The following is a 16,679-nucleotide window of genomic DNA, read 5'->3' on the forward strand; positions in this document are numbered from 1 at the left end:
AATCTACATTTTAGCAACCTTATCAAATAATCTTTCTGAACACTAAATTTCATAAATGTTTCCATAATTCTTGATGTTAAAAGAATCAATCTGTGGGTTTTCTGTTGCAGTGCAAATGACAAATCATTTTGTGTTACTCAGGGTAAGATTATTTTCCACACAGTTGAAAATGGTTATTTTCAGGAAGAAGATGCTTGGAGAATGAAAAGAAGTTCCACAGAAGCAAAAAAAAAAAAAAAAAAAAAAAAAAAAAGCATGTGAATTGCAAATGGCTAATTGATGCCTTTGATTTTCTCTGAACCATGGCAAAACTTGTGGAGCTGTGCTTTTTATTTTTTATTTTTGTAGGCCAAGGTTAGGTTGACCATTAGAGTATTAACTTGGTTTTCTAAGTAAAAGAAACGCTACTACTAAATTCTTAGACCTCAGTAAACTTCTTAAATAATGGTTAGACCATAATATAATTAGAAGTAATGCAAATAAACATTTAAAGCAGTTTTTACAGTAATTTTGTTTTGTTTCTGAGGTTTTTGATCTGTGCTCCACTTATTGCTCCTTCTTTAAGTGTCTATTTTAGTGACAATACACCTCTTCTTATTCACTCAAAAATAACATGATAGTAAAAATATTGAAAACCAGAAACTATATTAGGAATAATAGGAAAGTTTATCAAATAAAAGCATGAGTGCATATGTATTAGTTCCTTCTCATGTTACTATTAAAGACATACCCAAGACTGGATAATTTATAAAGAGGTTTAATGAACTCACAATTTCACATGGCTGGGGAGGCCTCACAATCATGGTGGGAAGCTAAGGAGAAGCAAAGGCATGTCTTACATGGCCACAGGCAAGACAGCTTGTGCAGGGAAACTCCCCTTTATAAAACCATCAGATCTTGTGAGACTTATTCACTATTATGAGAACAACATGGGAAAAACCTGTCCCCATGATTCAGTTACCTCCCACTGGGTCCCTCCCATGACACGTGGGGATTATGAGAGCTACCATTCAAGATGAGATTTGGGTGGGGACACAGCCAAACCATATCAGCATATATAATTGTAAAATAATTATTTTTTAATCCAACTAATAACTTCTGCCCGTATCAAATGGATATTTCTTAAATTAACTTATTGGAAAATGGTACCCCTAGATGATATCCATTTAGTAATAGGATCAATATAGTTTTTTTATGTGAGAAGTTCTATAGTAATATGATTAAACAAAACAAAGGCAAAAATTAAACAAAACAAAAATTAAAATACATATAAAAGGTAGAAGAGAAGTGTCAACACTGGCACAATATTTTAATTCAAAGGTAGGCAAACTTTATTCCTCAGGCCAAATCTGGCCCCCCACCAATTTTTGTACAGTTATTGAGCTAAAAATATTTCTTATATTTTTAAGTGACTGAAATTGTATAAGGTACATTAATATATTATGACACATGAAAATTAGATGAAATTCAAATTTCTGTGCCCATAAATAAAATTTTATTAAAACACAGCCATAATTCTTTCATTTATAAAGGGTCTCTGGTTCTAGGCTGCTACAACAGCAAAGTTGAAAAGTTGTAACAGAGATCTTATGTCCCACGAAGCTTAAAATACTTACTATTTGTGTTTTTACAGACAAGTTTGTCAATGCCTGTTTTATCTAAAGATTTACAAATTTTACCTGTTTGAAGAAATTAATGGGCATGCCACTCCTTATGCCACTTTGGCATAAGGATCATTTTGAAAGCAATTAAAAAGTTACAAGAAAAGGTCCGCACCCTCCCCAATTTGCCTAAAAACAGGAAGTATATTTTCAAAGATGTCCTTCCTCCCCTCTCCACCACGAATGGCAAAAGTGAATCATTGGAGACACTTTTATACCCTTATCAGTCCAGAGACTATACCAGATAAATCTATGTAACAAACATTACTAACTAGCCTTTATCTACCATTGGTTTCTTTCCTACAACATATTTACCTTCTTAAAATTTCTTGCCCTTGGAAACCTAACACTGCTTTCCTTTCATTTCTCTAGATTTACTGCTCTTTGTCAATGCTGCTGTATAATCCTTAGTTTTAAGCCACTTTTTCAAGTCACTCATCTCTTGTTAGTCCCATTTTACATGCATGATACACATGTTAATACACTTTTGCTTGTTTTTCTCCTATTAATCTGCCTTTTGTTACAGGGGTCCAGTGAGAATTTGGAAGAGGAAAGGCAAATGATTTTTCCTCCCCTACAATAGTATAAATATGCATATATATGTTTCGAGTCCTCACTAATTCTCATAGACTATCCATGTTTTATACCCATTTATTTTGCCACATAATATATTCAATATCTGTTATTTCACTTAATCCTTGAGTTAATCATGCAAGGAATGTGCTAGAATTAAACACAATAAAAATATACAAATACTGGAATTTACATAGAATGCATAATTTCCAGAGGCACACATCTGCAACTCAAGCCCTACTTATTCTAACTCCAAAGCCCGTACTCTCTTATCTTTTGTTACTGCTTTACATTTTTAGTTACATATTTATGAATTTAGTGACATGTTTATGTATACTTAAAAACTGATTAAGACAGCAGAATCTAAAGCGATTATTAACACATTTATTTTCATTTTAATTTCAAATAAATCCTTTGCTGTTAGAAGAAAATTATTCTTGAATGATAACAAGTCATGCACCTAACGTTGCCAGATAGAGCCTTCTTAAACAAATGAAAGACAGTTATAAACAGACAAATGCATTTTCACCTTTTTCTCCTATAGAATTTTCTGTCTAGGAAGAGCAGATAGTCGCATTGAAAATCATACATTCTAAAAGCCAAGGGAATAGTCCTGAAAACACCTGTGAGATAGCAGATACAAATCGAATGAGGCAGAGAAGGGAGGGAATATTAAACAGAAGTAAGTGGCCCTATGCTTAACCGCCTAAAATTACCCTAGATTTTCTTCTGCTAAATTCATAACAGATGAATTTCAAGTGATAAAACTGTACCAAGTGAGGACTCATAACCTTTCTAATGCTGGGAATCAGAGATTAATTATTAGTGGGAATAATCATTAACATTGTCCTGACACCTGGACCCCAAAAAGCCTCTTCTCCAGCAACCCTGAAAATTATGATCCTATAAGAAAAATGTCCCATTCTGGATGTTAGGTTGGAATTGACTTAGAATAGAATTAGAATATCTAAAAAGTGTTCTAATAAAATGTTGTTAACCTCTATGACTCTTATACATTCTTTGAGAATAAAAAATATGTGTGAAAATTTTTCTAATGTGAACTGTAATATGAAAGGGAAAAGGGAGATAAAGAAAAAAATTATATGTATAAATTTAAGACACAAATCTCCATTTTCACTCGATGTATGGCACTTAATATAGCATGAAAACAAGTAATTTCTGTATATGCCACTGTCTTCATTAGATGTTTCACATATATGATAATATCATTCTATTTCAGCTCTGTGAAACAGAACATTTTTTTCTTATTTAGGAATTAAAACTTAAAAAAACAAAAATGAAAGTAGCTGTGCTAGATTGTCTTTGATCCACAGTTGGTTGAATCTACAGATGCAGAACCTGTGGATATGGAACACCAACTGTGCTCTGAGCAGTACAGTAAGATGTGACCTCAGAACAAAGACCAAATACAGTCTGTGGCTGACACTTTTTGTTAAAACCTCTAGAAAGTTGAAGGTGCATGTAATGGATCTTTTAAGTCAGACAATAAGGCTCCTAGGAAATGGGGAAGTGTGAGCCCACAGAATCTTGAAGTAGCCAAACTTTCAGTAATTAAGGATAAAGAGATATGATTTTTAAAAGAATTTTAGATGCAACTCTGGCATACAGATTTGGCTGCAATCAAATACATGGAAACTCATAGTATTTCAAAAGACCTGGACTGGCAAAGGTGCCACCTGCCTGTAATAAAAAATCTGAGGCACAAAAGAACTTCAGTAAGAAGCTGACCAAGAAATATGCTTAATGACCTTTTCAAAAGTGGTCAGGGAGAGTTATTAAAAGTGGAAATTCCCAGAGAGTCAAGTCTAGAGCTGCAGAGAACAATAGACTGAGTTGAAATGAGGCCCAATCAAGGAGCATTTTCTCAAAGTAAGGAAAGTGGGCAATATTTGCTCAGTAGAATCTCAGAGTTACTAAAGATCGATAATAGCCATAGGACTACCCTTCTTTGCAGGTTGCTATCCTGCAAAGATAGCAACCTTTGCTATCCTGTTTTACTGTTGCTATCCTGTCCGTGTTCCACCATCATATGTTGAATGTATGAGACAAGAGGGTTGCAGATAATATATCTTATCTCTTCTGATTTAGGGGCACAGGATCTAGATCTGATCAAGCCTGATGCAATGATAAGATGGGACTCTGAGTATATTTTGGAGAGTTATAGGGCATTTTTCATATGGGGACACAGGGTACCCATAATGAAAATCGTATTTGTGGCAACCATGAAAATGTCTGTGAGGGCCATAGGCTCTTGGCCTCCTAAAGGTTTTCTAAAAGCCACTGACATGAGGCAGATTGATTAATAGGAAAAAAAGGCATACAAATTTATTTAACATGTATACAAAGGAGCCTTCACAATGATCTAACTTCCTAATGAGTTACAGAAGCTTATATACCATTTTGAGATTACCGAAAGAACGAGGGCTTAAATTCTGGTAATAAAGGTTCTAGGAGGGGATAAAGAGGCTTGGCTAGCAAAGATGACCTTGCTATGTGGATGAAGCTTCCCACAGAAGCAACAGCTTGTAAGTATTTCTTTTCAGGCTTTTAAAGGTACCTGACTCTTACTCTCTCAGATCCTGGGGCATGGCTGAATTCATAGAGATTATCTACAGATGCAAATTTTCCCCACTTAAGACAGCTTTGTAAGGCCATTTTTTATCAGGATGGCCAAGTAGCAGCCATTTCAAAATATGTCAAATAAATATATTTTGAGGTAAATTATGTTAATTACCTTCATCTCACCCAAAATATCTTAACTGTGGGGAGGGTGAGTGTGATGCTGGATATATGCAGTCATGTCTATGAAGTGACCAGTGATCTGTCTGAAATGGGTGGGTAAGCTGGGGGTGATATTTGTCCTCACTGGATAAGCTTAAAGGTATTTAGGGAGTTCCAGTTTAAGATATGTATCTCTTTAAATCATCTATATTTTTAAAATTTTAACTTTTACACACTAAGCAACAGAATCCCTAAGAGACAGAAAGTAAATATTTAAGTATTAATTGTTAATAAATAATTTAAAATATTCTACTTGCATAACAACATCTTTTAATTAGGTTAAAATTGTATACTGAATTGTAGATCTAAAATAGCATCTCCTTTGAAAGATACATTTAATTTTAAATATCAATTGGTATGTTTAAATAAACACGTTAGAAATCTAAGAACATAAAAATACCTGAGAGAATATTGCAAATATGATCACCACAACTGGTTAATACCTGTAAGAAAAAGGGTGCAGATTCTGGAATCTGATCTGCCACTTATCACCTCTGGGTCCTGGAATGTGTATTTAACTCCCCTGAACCTCAGAATCATTTTCTGTAAAGTGGAGGTGATATTAAAGCCTTGTACAGTTAGTGTGAAATTAATTGTTATGACATATGTAAAGTTTTCTTCAATGGTAAACTCTCAAAAATTGAATTTCACACCTCTCCCCCTGTGAACACTCACAGATACATTTTCCTCAATGCATAAGGAATTGTTTATCAGACATGAAATATGAAGTTGGAATTTGTAAATGAATTTGTGGGCTTAGGACAAAAAGCACTCAATTCCATTGATTTATTGTCCAGTCTGTCCTTCACAGAGTGCTAGTCAGCATATCAGAATTAGTTGTTCTATTTGATGACTGCTTTTCTCATTCACCATAGTGGCTTTGTAGAATGATTAGCTGTTAGATCAAGGTATAAGAAAATCAGATTAACTTAAATTGGCAAGTAATTTTTAAATAAGTGGGCTTTAAATTCAGTCATAAAGTATAGGGGTGGAAGCTGGTCTAAACTCGTGAAAGCCTTACATATTGGGTATGTCTTCAGATTGCTTTCCTTGAATTTTGTATGGCCAGTTGCCACATTTAAGTTGGACATGGGATGAGGAGGGTAGGTGTAATACTGAGCTCATGCAGTGATATCCAAGAAATGACTAGTAATCTACCCAAAATGGTTTGTAACCAAAAATAAAATTCTAACTGACTGATGGGCCCACCCGTTGGCCAAGGGCATTCCAAAGTTAGCTTGAAAAACTAGCTCAGGCCATGATGGGAAGTGGGGATCAGGCATGCCTCATTGTACCCTTCTCCTCTTGGAATTCAGGCACAGCTGATAGCATTAACATCAATACAAAGGCCTTAAGACTGATAGAACAGACTCTTTAAGTCTGTTGAGTTTACAATCTATTCTCTCTTATGCTACCTACAGGCTACATCTGCATGATAAAACTTTGATTTCCACAACCTCTTATCTAACTCAGACATTTCTTTCTGTTGATTTCAGGTCTTCAGTTAATAACCAATTGCCAATCAGAAAGTCTTTGAAGCCACCTGTGACCTGGAAGCCACTGCTTACAGTTGTCCTGCCTTTCTGGACAGAACCAATTCACATCTTACAGGTTTTGATTAATGTCTTATGTCTCCCTAACATGTATAAAACCAAGCTGTAGCCCAACTACTTGGCCACATGTTCTCAGAATCTCTGGGGGCTGTATTGCATGCCATTGGTCACTCATAAATGGCTCAGAACAGACGTCTTCAAATATTTTCAGATTTTTACTCTTTTCATCAACAAGTTGATAACTTTGAGCTGCATATCTTCTGTTGGAAGAGCTCTGGGATCCTACCTAGTTCCACTTTCACATTCTCCTTTCTACTGCTCTGTCCTCCCAATCTATTACTCATTATATCTGAGTTTATCTCAACTTATGCTCTGCCTTCAATGTTTATCAATACCACAACATTGAGAACTGCTGAGTAAAGGCTTGTCTACATGCCATGTAAGCTTATAAAGATATTTAACCCCTAGATTAATAGAATTAATATTAGATTCCATAAAGCATAGTGTAGAAATCAAATGACTATAGCCTCTATAAAGGCATGTTTTTAAAAATAAATTTATATTTACCAATAAACCAAACAAATAAAGTTGTTGAGAAAATTTCCTAATTTCTAAAAATTTAAAGTTTTAAAAAATGAGAAAATAAACTTTGCAACTAAAGATTACATTGTTAAAAATTTATCTTCTGCCATGTCTTTCACATATTAAAAACTAATTTAATAATTTCAGTTTTATTTTTTAATTCAATTTAATTTGAATTAAAATTGCATGAAAAGAGTAGTCACTACAGCCATTTAGATGGGAAAAATGGCTTTAAATTTTACTCCATATATACACTTGTTTGAAGGGAGTGGAGTCTAATTCTATTGCTTAGGGTTTGCATATTACAGAAAGATAAAAGCTTCATTTTAAGGCAGCATTATGATTTTCCATGACAAAAGCTTGAGTATAAGTTTAGATAGATTTGGATTCAAGTTCCAGCTCAACTCTTTAAATCAGTATAAAACTTTGTATAATTTTCCAATATCTTAGAGCTTCCTTATATTACCTATTAAAGAAATATAAACAAATTTTAATGAAATCCATATCCTCTCCTGGATAAGATGAAACAACAAATGTCTGTAGTATATAGTATGACCAATCTTTATTAGTCACTAAGGAAAATAACTAATATTATCTTTATACATTCACCTACTTAAAAAAATACTGTATTAAAACCTGAGTGTCTCAGCTTGTTTTCTACTCTGTAACAGAATACTTCAGAAATTTATTTAGCTCATAGTTCCAGAGGCTGGGAAGCCCAAGATCGAGGAGCTATATCTGGTGAGGGTCTTCTTTTGGCTTTTAATATGGCAGAAAGTATCACATGGTGAGAAGTGAGAAACCATACAAGACAGAGAGAAAAAGGACGCCAAACTTATCCTTTTATTAGGAGCTCACTCTCAAGATAATACAACCACTTCTGCCATAGCAGCATTCATCCATTCATGAGGGTAGAGCCGTTATGACCTAAACACCTGTCAAATGTCCCACATCTTAATACCTTACATTGGCAGTTTAATTTCACATGAGTTTTGGAAGGGACATTCAAACCATAGCACTGAGCAAACATTATGCTGAAGCTTCGTGTGAAAATGTATAAGATATCTCATGAAAATGAGAAACAGAAATCAGAAATTGATAAAAATTTTCATTTGGTTATTCCGAGATGGGCGGATCACGAGGTCAGGAGATCGAGACCATCCTGGTTAACACAGTGAAACCCCGTCTCTACTAAAAATACAAAAAAATTAGCTGGGTGTGGTAGGCGCCTGTAGTCCCAGTTACTCAGGAGGCTGAGGCAGGAGAATGGTGTGAACCTGGGAGGAGGAGCTTGCAGTGAGCCGAGATCGTGCCACTGCACTCCAGCCTGGGGGATTACTACTACTGAGAGTGTGATCTTCAATGTGGCTTGTTTGGATGACAAAATGAGTTTTCTTCCATAATTCTGCCTTAAAATCCTATTATATTTTGTTTGGAAGGTGATAAAAGAGAAATTGTTTCTGGTTACCTTCTAACCAGAAAGAGATGCAGTTCTTTTATTAAAAAGATACTCTGTTTTAGAGAGCAAATATATCAGAACCAGATTTTTTGTTGTTGTTTAGTTAGAGCCATAGGAGGGTTCATAGAAAATTACCTTAACCATTGCATTTAAAATAGTCCATAAATGTCTAGCAAGTAGAAGCGTGTAGTAAATATGTAGGACAGAAGAAAAGTAAATAACTGAATTTTGCCCAGAAAACTGATTGAGAGTATTTGGGGAACCAAGGGAAGACCCTTATTGAGCTTAACAAAAAGTTGTCATAAATACACATTTTTTGAGTGGCAACACAGATTGTATTTGTTTAGAAACCTGTGAAGAAATAATTAATAGGAGATGACCAGGCATGGTGCTGTAATCCTAGCACTTTGGGAGGCCGAGGAGGGAGGATTGCTTGAACCCAGGAGTTCAAGACCAGCCTAAGCAACATAGTGAGACCCCATCTCTACAAAACACTTAAAAAATAGCAGTGTGTTGTGATGTGAACCTGTAGTCCCAGCTACTTGAGAGGCTGAGGTGGCAAGATTGTTTGGCCCTGTGAGAGAGAGGTTGCAGTGAGCAGTAATCATGCCACTGCACTCCAGCCTGGGTGACAGAGTGAGATCACGTCTCAAATAATGTATTATCATTATCATCATAAGAGAAACCAAGCCCAGTGGAACAGTTTTCCACAGGAAAGAAAAAGGTTTGCATAAAAAATTTTGGAGATTTTAGCACAGGATTAAATAGATGAAAAGTCAAAAAACTAGGCAACTCCCTAACACATGTGACTATGATGGAAGGGCTTATCTTCATTAGAAAGGGGTCACCAGAAGGACTGGACAGGCAGAATTTAAAACAAAACAAAACTTGCTAGATCTTTGAGTGCCAATCTATTTCAAGGCATTGACGTACCCACGATATTTTATAACAATAAAATTTCTAAACTAAGATTTTGAAAAATCACATATTATTTCAAAGAATACATTTGAGTACAGCCTAATAATTGACATAAATTTATATTAAAATTAAACTGTGTGATCAGATGTGAAAAGCTGAAAGTGAGGACAACAGAATACTAATTTTCTGGCAACTAGTATCCTGGGTTCAATATCCACTGGTAAATAAAATAAACAGCAGCTTTATGGATTATTCAAAGACCCAAAACTTGAGGAGAGTTTTATAAAGTTGTACACTGGAAGTCAAAACAATGAAATGGACATGTTTAGATCCCCAACATCTGCAAGAGATTAATTGTAAACATCTTTCAGTTTAACCAAGGGGTGTCATTCATGGGAATACTCCATGTTTATATCAAAAATGTGAATGAGATGAAAATATGGGAAGAAGAGTTAAACAGGCTTTAACAGCCTGTTTAACTCTAATTTCTGATGTTCTCTTCCACAATCTTCTTCCCTCTATTGTATCTGAGACTCATGACTTGCTTCTAACAACAGAGAACAGTAAAGGTGAGAGGATGTCATTCCATGAATAATTCATGCTGTGTAAGACTTTGTCTTGCTGGTCAACTTGCTCTCCTGGCTAAAGATAATAAGTGGGTGTTGTTCTAAGTCACTCAGTCTATGATGATTTGTTGTACAGCATAGAAAACTAATACAAGGAGATCCATCAATCCTTCACAGAGTAAGAATATCTTGGTAAAGGTAGAGATGTCTTTGGCATATAAGTGTTTTTAGGTTACAAGATTACTAATCCCTTTTTCAGGTAACTTACTAGCACTGCTAAGAAGGTTCATTTTATAGCAAGTAATTATGTGAAGTAAGGTTCCAGCTCCAAATTCAAAATAATAATAATAACAATAAAAGGGAAAAAAATCCTACCAAATTGGTTATCCAAAGAACTTAATGATTTCCCTAGTTCATTTTTTTCTCTCTTAAAAATAATTTTTATTTTTAATTGTGCTGAAATTGTAGTCAAACAATGTTTACCATCATAACCATTTTTAAGTGTATAGTTCAGTGGTGTTAAGTACATTCAAAATTCTTTATATTTTGCAAAACTAAAAGCTCTATACCCATTACAAAACTACACATTCCATTTTGCCCCCAGTTCCTGGCATCCATTATTCTACATTTTGTCTTTGAATTAGACTACTCTAGGTATCTGTATAAGTGAATCGTAGAGTATTTATCTAATTGTGATTGGCTTATGTAATTAGCATAATGTTCTCAGGGTTTATCCATGTTGTAGTGTGTGATAGGATTTTCTTCCATTTTAAGACCGCATAGTAGTTCAGTGTTATGTATATACTACATTTTGTTTATCTATTTATCTTTTAACAGATACTTGAGTTGTTTCCACATTTTAGCTATGTGAATAATGCTGCTGTGATATAAGTATACAAATATTTCTTTGAAACCTGGATTTCAATTATTTTGGGTACATATACAGAAGTGGAATTGCTGGATCATAGGTTCATTGTATTTTTAATTTGTCAAGAAACTGACATGATGTTTTTCATAATGGACACACAGTTTTACATTCCCATCATCAGTGCACAAGGGTTCTAGTTTCTCCACGTCTTTGCCAATATTTGTGATTTTCTGATTTTGTATAGCAGATATCCTAATGAGTGCAAGATGGCATCTCATGGTTTTGATTTCTGCTTCCATAATGATTAGTAATGTTAAACATTATTTTGTGTGAGTATTGTTCATGTGCATATCTTCTTTGGAGAAATGTCTATTCAAGTCCTTTGCTCATATTTAAATTGAGTCATTTGTTTAGTTGTTGACGTGTAAGAGTTATTTATATGTTCAGATATCAACCCTTAACAAACATATGGTTTTCAAAGTGTTCACCCATTCTGTAGGTTGCCTTTCCTTCAGTTGATTGTATCATTTGATGTGTAGAAGTTTTAAATTTTGATGTTGTCCACTTTATCTATTTTTTAAATTTTGTTCCTTGTGTTCTCTCTTTCTCTCTCATCACACTAGTATTCTTGAGTGCTCCAGTCCCAGGTTTAAAGTGAAACTCAGAAATAGTGGTCATACTAAAGTAAGTTTGTTATCTTTAGAAAGATAAGAATGTTGTTGCTGGACTTAGAAATATGAATAAACATATGCCAGATATATAGATGGATAGCTAGCTTGATAGATAATTACATAGACAGAGAGATAAAACCCCAGAAGTCAAGGTATCAGAAAACATAAGAAATACTATATTCATGCCCATGAAAAGTGTAGTCAGTAAATTCCCTTTCTAGGTTTTATTTATTTATGTGAATTCAAAGTGTTTATTAAACAGATAAAAGCCTCTCACCTTTTTTGCTTTTCCTACTTTCTTAGGCCAAAAATTCTGATTTTGCAGTATTTTCCTGCTATAGTTTTTATATAATGAAGCATGGGCCAGTAAAAAGCATGGGATAGAATTATGACTCCCACCTTAATTTGTTCAATTTCATGAGCTATTTGATGCTTTACACAATGCAGTTTTAATGAGTGAGCAACCCCCAATATGGGATTTAACTAATTTTTCTCTCTTAGTTCCTTTTTCTACTTTCAGATATGGCTAGCTTTTTCAGTTGCCAAGAATATATGCCCTCATTATTTACTCAAGTGGTTTAAAAGTGACTGCAGGAAGCAAATGTCAAATATTCAGAAAAAAGAGTTGTCTGATCCATTTACATGGGGCCCTCATTGAAGGCTTTATACAACCTTCATCACATCACTGTAACCATCATCACACAATGGGATGGAATGGAGTAGGTTGATCAGATGTAGTCAAAAGCTCCAGTCTTTCTACTTTTCAGGAATACTAGTCTAATCTTAAAGGAAATGCACTTATTAAACCATGTGAAAACTCTGAAAGAAGATGGGCCTTAGTGAATAGTTCTCTAGGAGACTGCACCCATCTCCTAATTATCTATCTGGCTGACCTGCGAAACAGAAACATAGTTTTGTATAAGAGACTCTTTGGCCAGGTTTTAGGACATATATTGGCAATAATACAGAGAAGCAGGGTACAACATGGTAAGTGATTTCACTAGTGAGGGCTTTATGCAAAGTAACTAACTGTTTGGCAAACAACAAAATGTTCATCTCAAGATGGGTATGATATTTGGCATATGACCCTACCTTTGAGATGATGATTGCCCCCATCAGGAATATAAAGGAAACCTGGATTTCTCAAATATGTTTTTAATTAAAGACAACTCAGTGGAGGTGTTAAAAGAACAAAACCTCACTTTGTAACTTTAAGTAATTTTCTCTCTGGATCTCTGCTTTAACCTATAAAACTGATGCTAAATAAACGAGTTAATTTCCCAGCTCTTACCTCTCTTGAAATGCATTTTATTCAAAATCAATGAAGTATGAAGGAAAATCAGGTCCGTGGATGTATACCATAATCACATGACTTCACATACCTCATAATGGGTTTTGCCTTATTTATAATTCAAAGCGAATTACAAACAAAGAGGTTAATTACAACATCTTACACAGTTAATGCGATGTGCTTAAATGTGGAAGTGAGGGTACTGCAAAAGGTAAGCTTCTCACAGTAAATGTACCAAGTCTACATTTCACATATGGCAAACTTCTTATGAGTATTTAAGGCTTTAAATTAGGAAGTTAGCGTGGCATGCATATATGTTGATATTACAGGAAGTCTTTACTGTTTTATAATTTATTTTGATTGTAATAAAATCTGCAACTCACATTTGTATGCAATAAGGTATAGGCTCCACTTCTTCAAGGTCTTTAACAACCATCTTTACTAGTTCAGCAAAATGTTATAAAAATGTGTGATTTGTGGGTGCTCAGTATAGAGATGAGGTAAGGGGCAGGGTGGCATAATGGCTGTGTTATGTAATAGATGTGTTATTTGGTTTACTTGATAACCATTTCTCACTACGAATTAAATTAAACTCATGTAGATGTCATAACTTTTGAAAATCATAAATATAAAACTATAGAGAAAAATATAGTCATGCATCTCATTCTTTCATAGTAATATCAGCAAGTCTGCTAAGCAGTGTGTATACTGAGCACAATGAAAGATGATACTGAGGGCTGTCTTTCGAAACTTTACTCTTTCTGTACTTTTTCTTTTCCTCTACATTTTTTTTTTTCATTATGAGGTGTGCCTACTATTCAGCAAACAATTACAGATGACAAACTATTGTACTAGTTCTGTCATGATTAGCTGAAGAATATGCTGGCAGAGACATGAATAATGCTCAGAATTTTTCACTCAATCTTTTAGTGCAGTATTACTATTAATTCATTCTAGAATTATACAGACATTAGCAAGGTACATAATTATGGTAGTAATTTTCTGTAATATTATAATGTCAAATAAATGTTAGGATTGCTATTACAAAAGAGGAAAGATAGAAATTTATCTTATTCTAAACTTAATCGTCAATGAATTAGTCACCTCAGTTGCTATCCAAAAAGTCTACTTAGAGAAGTTATCTAGAAAATACCACGACCTACATAGCAATAACAATTGCTGCATAAAGTTATTTCTAAGCAAGTAATTGTAGCAGATATTTTCAGCGTAATCCTGATGAAGACAAGAGAGGACACAAATTTGCATGTAAATGTGCTTTGCTGTATGTCATAAGCATGTAAATGAAAGGTCAGTGATTTATTATTTTAAATGAATTCAAGTGGGGAGGGATGTTTTATAGTGTAAATAAATAATCATGCCCTTATTTAATTTTCTATATGTCAAATTTTATTTAAAATGCAGCACATTTGTATGAGATGTAAATAGAAAAACTGAGAAGTTTGTGTATAATGCATTACCTAATAATCATTAATTCATTCATTTATCTATTATATATTTACCAGATATACACTTACCATGTCTTTTGCTTAGAATCGACTAGATCTTTCTGCTGGAACAAATAACCCTATCATATTGACTTAAAACAGCACAAAAGGCATATTTCCTATACAAGTTTCATATTGGTAACAGTATGATTATGATCTCTGCTCAATGTCATGCCACCTTACCTTTGGGATCCAGGCTGATAAAGCAGTCACAATAGCTACAACATGCCAGATGTTGTGGTAGAATGGAAAGATAATATGGTCAGGCATGCATGTCTCTTAAAGCTTCTACCCAGAAGTGATAGGTGTCACCATGAGTCACATTTCATTGGCCAATGCAAATCACATGATGTGAGCCTGACCTTTCATCTGAGAAATGAAATAAACGTAATTTCATTTTCATGTGTTTAGATATACGGGCATACTTCATTTTAATGTGCTTTGCTTTATTGCACTTAGCAGATTAACAGTATTTTTTATAAGTTGAAATTTTGTGACAATCCTGTGTTTAGTAAGTCTCTTGGCTCCATTTTTCCAACAGCATGTGCTCACTGTTTGTCTCTGTGTAACATTTTGTTAATTTTCATAATATTTAAAACTTTTGCATCTTATGGATAAGCAAAGAAAGTGGCTTCTTGAAAGAAAATCTACTCCTGGTGAACATGCTGTGAACATTGTTGAAAAGACAACAAATAATTTAGAATATTACATAAACTTAGTTAGCAATGCAGTGGCAGTATGTAAGAGGATCAACTCCAGTTTTGGAAGTTCTACTGTGGGTAAATGCTATCAAACAGCATCACATGCTAGACAGAAATCTTTCATGAAAAGAAGAGTTGGCTGGGTGCGGTGGCTCACGTATGTAATTCCACACTTTGGGAAACCAAGGTGGGAGGATCGCTTGAGCTCAGGAGTTCGGGACCAGCCTGGGCAACATGGCAAAACTCCATTCCTACAAAAAAAAAAAAAAAAAAAGAAAAAGAAAAAACTTTCAGAAACCACCATCCCATTAGTCAGCAGTCATCAACATCCAGGCAAGACCCGCCACCAGCAAAAATATTATGACTTATTGAAGACTCAAATGATCATTAGAATTTTCCAGCAACAAAGTATTTTAAAAGATCTGTACATTGTTTTTAGACGTAATGTTATTGCATACATAATATACTACAGTGTAGTATAAAAATCATTTTGATATGCACTGAAAAAACAAAACATTAGTGTGACTTGCTTTATCATGGTAGTCTGAAACTGAACTCACAATATCTCTGAGTTATGCCTGAACTTTCCTGTTCCTAAGTTAAATAATACAGGAAAGCAAAAGTGACTTTGTTACTTGTCCCAGAAAAGACGTGTCCCTGAGAAATATGATTGCTAATTAAATACAAGATCTTATTTATCAAAATTAAGAGCTCACTGCTGAAAGTGATTTCAAGATCTTTACTTTCTCGTGTCCACCAACACAAGCTATTAAAGCTATTATGTCATAGACGCGTCCCAATCTCAGCTAACTCCCCTTTTGCAATACACACTTTGAAATCATCCAACTCAGGTCCTAAAACCCTATCAATATTCACCACTGACTTCCCTCCTCTTGAACATTATTAAGACTCTATCAGAATAGTATTATCTCTTACTGCAGCTAGTCAGAGAGACTTTGATTTCCTTGATAGATAAGTTTTTCTGTCAATCATTTTGACAGTGGGCATTCAATACATGTCTACTCTCTACACTTTGAAGAAAACAGGAAACTGAATTGAATTTTAATGTTAGGTGTTGTGATGGACATTAGAGATATAGAATTCAATAGGGTCTAGGATTTGGCATATGGTATTTGTTTTATAACATTTGTTAAATGAAGAAATAAAATTTCAAATGGCAATGTTGTAAAAACTTTGTTATTAAGAAAATGATGACAATAGAGTTAGCAGAATAAAAAAAAAAGGTATATATTCATACAAACTTACTGTTGTACAATCCAATATTTTAACTTGGTTAATGTTTTCTAATTCACTTGTTTCTTGGGTTTGTGAGTAAGAGTAACCCACAGATGGGTGGACAGCTTCTCCTCAACATCAGGGTGAAACAAATAATTTCATAATCATTGGAGAACTTCTGAAAGAATATTTAGTCTAGAAGAGAATAATATATTAGATTTTTTCTTAAGTTTCTTTCTCTTTTATATTTCTAAATCCCTGAGGACATGATATTCTTATCCCCCGATACAATG

General features: G+C 34.3%; 2 long non-coding RNA genes across 5 annotated transcripts in view; one reads left to right on the forward strand and one right to left on the reverse strand.

The window, feature by feature from the left end:
* The window catches only part of LOC139358147 (uncharacterized), a 101,402-nt gene that overhangs the window by 78,133 nt on the left and 6,590 nt on the right, over window positions 1-16,679 (forward strand). For 2 of the 3 annotated variants that reach the window (XR_011612649.1, XR_011612648.1), the window contains exons 4-5: window positions 6,533-6,647; window positions 11,606-11,666. This is a non-coding gene — a long non-coding RNA (uncharacterized lncRNA). The remainder of the gene's footprint in view (window positions 1-6,532; window positions 6,648-11,605; window positions 11,667-16,679) is intronic. The other variant, XR_011612650.1, reaches the window with a different exon arrangement.
* Window positions 1-16,679, reverse strand: part of LOC105498390 (uncharacterized) — a 94,396-nt gene that overhangs the window by 9,106 nt on the left and 68,611 nt on the right. For both annotated transcript variants that reach the window (XR_011612646.1, XR_011612647.1), the window contains 2 exons: window positions 16,417-16,581; window positions 14,633-14,818 (listed from right to left, as the gene is read on the reverse strand). This is a non-coding gene — a long non-coding RNA (uncharacterized lncRNA). The remainder of the gene's footprint in view (window positions 1-14,632; window positions 14,819-16,416; window positions 16,582-16,679) is intronic.

The sequence above is a fragment of the Macaca nemestrina genome, chromosome 14 (assembly GCF_043159975.1).
Source record: "Macaca nemestrina isolate mMacNem1 chromosome 14, mMacNem.hap1, whole genome shotgun sequence".
Classification (NCBI taxonomy): Eukaryota; Metazoa; Chordata; class Mammalia; order Primates; family Cercopithecidae; genus Macaca; species Macaca nemestrina.